We start from the raw sequence: 6,000 nt of genomic DNA, 5'->3' as shown, positions 1-6,000 counted from the left end.
ACAAACACACTACATACTACACACACACACTACATATACACATTACACACACATGACACACACACACTACACACACACTACACACACACATTACACACACACACTACACACACACACACACAGAACACACACACTAAAATCCATATGGTGTCCAGGACTCAGTCCAGGATGCCACACTGTGTTTACTCCTGGTATCTCCTTCTTTTCCTCCTCTCAATCCCGTAGGCTCTTGTTTCTTATGCTGTTCACTGCTTTGAAGAGCGTTAAAGAACATTTCTCAGTTTGGCTTTGTTAGATGTCTTCCTGATTGAGCTGGTGGGTTTAGAGGAATGCCCTCTTTTTTTTTTTTTTTTTTTTTTTTTTTTTTTTTTTTGGAGCTGGGGACCGAACCCAGGGCCTTGTGCTTGCTAGGCAAACGCTCTACCACTGAGCTAAATCCCCAACCAAGTGCCCTCTTATGTCAGGGTACACAATGTTGACATTATTAATTTATGTGGTGATGTCACCACAATCACTTGGAAGTGTCTGCCACATTTCTCTTCTGCAAAACTAATTTATTGTTTTCTCTCTGCGATGCTCTTTGGAGATAAGCCTCCAAGCGCACCTCGCTTTCCTTACAAGAAGGCAGAGAACGCTCTTTTCTAAAGGCTTGTTTCTTCTCCACACCTATCATTCTACCCACCCACCTACTGAGACAGGGTCTTAAGTAGCGCAGGCTGGCCTCGAACTTGCTACATGGTGGGAAATGGCCTTGAGCCCTAGATCTTCCTAAATGTGGGATTATCAATGTGTACCACCATACCTTTTTATTTTTTCAAACAAGGAGAGTCCTGTTGTAATGAACTTAGTCATTAGTGTGCATATTTATGTGTTCTCTGAGTTAAAACCCAACACCTTGTCCTTTATTCTGTCGCTGGGGCTTCTATGCCTTTGAACCTGCAGCTTTTACAGGTGGTCCCCTGTGCCCTTTCCCACACCTCCATCCTTTTGGATTTAAAGATACATTTCCTTGCTTTATTGATTTGTTTGCTTATTTGTTTATTTCAGTGGTCACTAATAGTCTCGCACTCCAAGGAAGCCCAAGCTTATTTTATTTCTTTCCTGTTTCCAGCTCTAGGATTGGCCATGTCTCTAAGAAGTAACAATAGCAGATTTTGCTGCCTCCCCCATGAAGCAGGGGCTCAAAAACCTCACCATGTAGCCCAGGTTGGCCTGAAACTCACAGTTCTGCCTCTGGCCCCCATGTTTTGGGATGACAAGTGTTTGTCACCGTAACTAGATGTTTCAGATTTTAATTTCAGCTTGTATTTTTACTCTCCCATTCTTTTTGCATGGTTTTATTAGTGCTTATCTGAGACAAAGTTTCTGGGTAGCCCTGGCTGTCCTGGAACTTGATGTGGAGACCAGGCTGGCATCGAATTCAGAGATCCACCTGCCTCTGCCTCCTGAATGCTGGGATCAAAGGTGTGTGCCCCCACCATGGCTGTAGTTACCTTTTATTAACTTGTTGAATTAAAAGATTGGTGCACTGCTGTCAGCTCTCTTTTGGAAGGTTTGAAAGCTCCTTCATTTTTGGTGTGTGGCTTTGGTCATGCCCTAGGGCATCTGTTCCATGCACTGCTCATTCTGATCTCTTCTTACGTCTATTTGTGTGTGTGTGTGTGTGTGTGTGTGTGTGTGTCCGCCATGGATTGGTGTTCTTCTTTCTCTTTATAGGTTACTGGCACTCGGACTCAGGGTGTTGGGCTTGGTGTCTCATGGGATCACTCTTCACTGAGCCCTCATGCAGGCCCTGCTCATTTCTTAACAGCGGATGCCCCTTGATTTTCCCCAAAGAGTCTTGTTTTGACAGTAGACATGCCTGCTTCTTATGTCCCCTGCCTCAGAACACCTACAGTGGTTCCCACCTTAGCGTCCTTTGAAGGCGTTTGGGGCTGCGAGTTTTTCTTGTGAGGTAACACTATTTGTCTTTTAAATTTTTTTTCTCATAATTATTTAAAACATTGAAAACTTTACTTATGCGTACTCATGTGGCTGCATGCGGGTAAGAGAACTGGTGCCCTTGGAGGCCAGGAGAGGGTATCAGGTCCTGCCTAGTGTGGTGCCCTAGGTACAACTCAGGTCTCTGAATAGCCAAGTGCTCTTAAGAGCTGAGCCGTCTCTCCAGCCATTCCTTATAATTTTTGTGAGCCTTCATTTTACTATGCTGTTTTGAAATTTTTTTTAAAAATAATTTTCATCTGGTGATCTGGGGCAAAGGGGATGACTGAAACATAGATTTAATTGGTCACTTTGGTAACATCACCACGTATTTGGGTTCAGCTCTCCTCCCTTTCCTGCCCCTTTTATCTTCTCCCCTCCTCTCCCCTCTCTCTCCTCTCCCCTCCCCTTCGCTCCCCTTCCTTCCTCTTCCCTTCTCTTCCTCTCCCTCTGCTCTCTTTAGTACTGAGGAACAAGCCCAGGGTCTGTGCTTGTTAGACAAGCAGTCTCTCACCGAGCAACACCTCCACCTCTTTTCTTCCTTTTTCCATTTAAAAAATTCTTCTCTCATATAGTATATCCAACTGCAGTTTCCCACCCCTCTCCTTTCTGCAGTCTCTCCCCCATCTCTGTTTCTCCTCTCCCCCAGATCTATTCCCTCCTAAGAAAAGAACTGGCCTCCCAGGAACATCAAGCAAATATATCATGACAAGCTACAGTAAGACCAGACACACACCAGCACATCAAGGCTGGACAGGGCAACCCAGGAGGGAAGACAGAGTCCCACTAGCAGGCAGAAGAGTCAGGAACAGTCCCTGCTCGCACTGTTAGATGTGCATAAGAATGGCAAGCTACTCAGGTGTGCATTATATGCAGAGGATCTAGGTCAGACCCCTGCACGCTCCCTGATGTCTTCGAGCCCCCACCAGTCCTGATCAGTTGATTCTGTGGCCTGCATTACCGTGTTCTTGTGTCCATGACCCCTCTGGTTCCTCTTGTAACAAGTCAAGACCTCAAGTGGAGGGGATTGGGGCACCAAACCAGTCATAAAACCTTCAACTTACAGTGTCCTGGGACATTGACGCATCCTCAAAGAGACTGGAGAAACTTCCTCTATCTTTTTTCTACGTTGACATTTGTCAAGCATCGACGGGGACTAGAATGAGAGATGTATTACGTAGATGCAAGCCAGTGAGATGCTCCTTCCTGTTCATCATTTTCTTTGGGAGAGGCAGATATAGAATGGTGACATTTTCTAGACCAAAAATGGGCACACATGATTTGCTATTCGGTAAATCCTGGCAGGTCAGGGACAGAGCATAAATCTGCAAGCATGGTGGATGTCTTGTGTGGCCTCGGTTGTTCTCAGGTGCCACGGCTGCACTGAGGAAGCCCCATCTCTTTTATTTGCTTTACCAACACCTTTGTGCTCCAGAAATTGATGTATCTGAAGCTTGTGGAGTCATCTCTTTGGTTTCTCTTCCCCGTCGTGCTGGTGACGCAGCCAGGGCCTTGCATTTGCTCACAAGCACTCACTCTTCCATTGAACTACATTTCCGAACTCTCAGGTTTTGTTTTTTATTTCTGTTTTTCTACAGATATTTTTCCTGGAAGTTCATAGCTTCTTACGTATGTATCTGCTAGTAAAAGGAGAGTTGAGGGATATGATATCACAGAAAATCATTGGACTTTTTTCCTTTGTCATTGTTACATTAATTGACCAGGATTTTGTGACAAGGCCAGGTGTCTAAAACCACAGAAAACCTGTAAATCCACAATCTCTCCTGACACCTATCAGTGACTTGCAGATGGCCATCTTGTTGTTGTCTTCATGTGGCCTACACAAATCTCTACTGTCCTTTTGGTGTAACTAAATTTTCCCTTCTGATGATGCCAGATTGTCTCATTATTCTCCTATAACATTATTTCAACATGATCATGTCTTTAATGGCTTCATCTTCAAGTGTGGTGACACCCAAGGCCCTGGAGGGTAAAGTCTCCACATGATTTGTAAGATGACACGATTTATTCCCCAACACTCCTTGAGATAAACAAGATGAAACTTGCCTTAAAATTAAAAAAAAAAAAGAATTGATAAAAGGCACTTGGTGTCTTAAAGCCTTTATGTTGAGAACAGATATAACTCTTTCTAGTTTTAGAGACTCATGACTCATAACCCAAGAAAGGTTAGGCCAGCTTTCTGTACCAAGGCATTGTTTTTGCTTGACCTTAATCTATACATAAACACTGGAAGACCAAACACTGGAAGACCGGTCAGAAAGTACAGTAAGGATTAAGTCAAGACGAAGGCTAGGCACATGAGGAATGAATAGGATTCTTTTTTTCATTACTAGGGCCTCAGGGACATTTATGTTCTCATTTATTTACAGTCCCATGGTGTTTCACACCATCTCCCCAAACCTAGGCTGTTTGCTCTCCTATGCCGGCCACCTCCCAGGGCCCAGCCCACTTTGCCCCTGGAGAAGTCTTCAGCCCTATTTCCTACGCTCAAGCTCCACCTCACGTCTCCCAAGGGCCCTTCTCTCATCCTCAATCCCTGGGCATTAATCTTCAGTCATTATAATGCTCAGGCTGATGTGTTACACATTTCTTGGGGCTGGGGTGGAACTTGTCACTGTGTCTGTGTACCTCAAGAGCCTGTACTGTGTTTCCAGACCTTCACTGCTAAGTGTGGACTTCAGTCACTCCCTGACAGGTGTTGGAAATACACCAAGAAGCTTACCTCTCCTGGTTTGTACGGGATTCATGAGTTCTCTAGAATGCAGACTTCAGTGTTAAACCCTGATGTCCTGAAGGCACTGCCAATGTTTGTCCGACCTAAGCCATCAGTTTCCTGGCTTCCCGCTGACAGTTGAGTCAGTGGCGTGGAGTTCCTCAGCAGAGATGGACTGTAGTGGCCCATAGAGGTCTGCTACATGTACACGATCATGAACCTTTCCTTAGGATCTTTTCTCTTTCCTCTCGTCTACTTCACTCCTTTTAACCTTACTTCCCAACACTGCCTTCCAAACAACCACGTGTCTTGACGTGCACTTCTGAGGGAGCTGGACTGAAGAATGGTTGTTTTTTCTTACTATGTGGCAAGCGAATGCATTCATCAGTTTTCTCCATTTTGGCGACATAACCGACAGGAGCCATGCACTGGAGTGGGGATTTGTTTTAGCTCAGAGTTTAAGAAGGGATACAGTCTGTCACAGTGGAGGGGTCCTGGCAGGGGACCTGAGACACGCAGTCAGTGCCTCAGGGTGCAGAGACTCATCCAACTTTCTCTTTTTCCTCTATTCAGTGGGGAAATCTCGCTCACGGCACCTCCTTCCCGGTAATCCTCTCTGGAAACACCTCCATGGGTAAGCCCCTAAGTGCCAGAGGCACTTCTCAACCCAACTGAACTGACAATGAAGATTAAGAATCATGGTGGGGCAGGGTTTGAGATGAAAGGTCTGGCCTGAGAGGTGGCATCAGAGTTGAGGTATTGCTAATGCAGTTAAAATGACAAGGTGTCATGGGCTTTGGGGGCAGAGGACTCTAGGTGGTGTGATTTGGGGTCAGGAGGAGGGAAGGGTAAAGAAGGAAGCCTGGAAGCCTGGTCATAGGGTTCTGAACAGAAAAGGAGTGATTGGCTGGGCTTTCCACAGAGCTGAGTGGGAAAACTGTGTTGAGGGACACAACTTGCTTGTTAGACATGCTGGTAAGTTTGCTATCCCTGGCAAACGGGTTGCTGCTGTTGCTTTGTGGGGGAACCTGAGGGGAGAGGAGATTGTAACAGAGAAAGGATTGGTTGGAAATTGAAGATACTGAGAAGAAACCAGTTCGATGCTCAAGGGCTTGGGAAGTAGCCAAGAGTACCTACCTAACGTATATTAGGCCCTGGGTTCGAGCCCTCAAAGAAAATGAAAAATTCAATGCCTGGATAAAGGGTGTGTGTAAGAAATCCTCCAAAAGTGATACTAAGAAGCATACTGTAAGTGATTTTCCTTATTGGAGGAATGAAAACAGATC

The sequence above is a fragment of the Rattus rattus genome, chromosome 12, assembly GCF_011064425.1.
Source record: "Rattus rattus isolate New Zealand chromosome 12, Rrattus_CSIRO_v1, whole genome shotgun sequence".
NCBI classification, from domain to species: domain Eukaryota; kingdom Metazoa; phylum Chordata; class Mammalia; order Rodentia; family Muridae; genus Rattus; species Rattus rattus.
Note: the sequence above shows the minus strand (reverse complement) of the source record.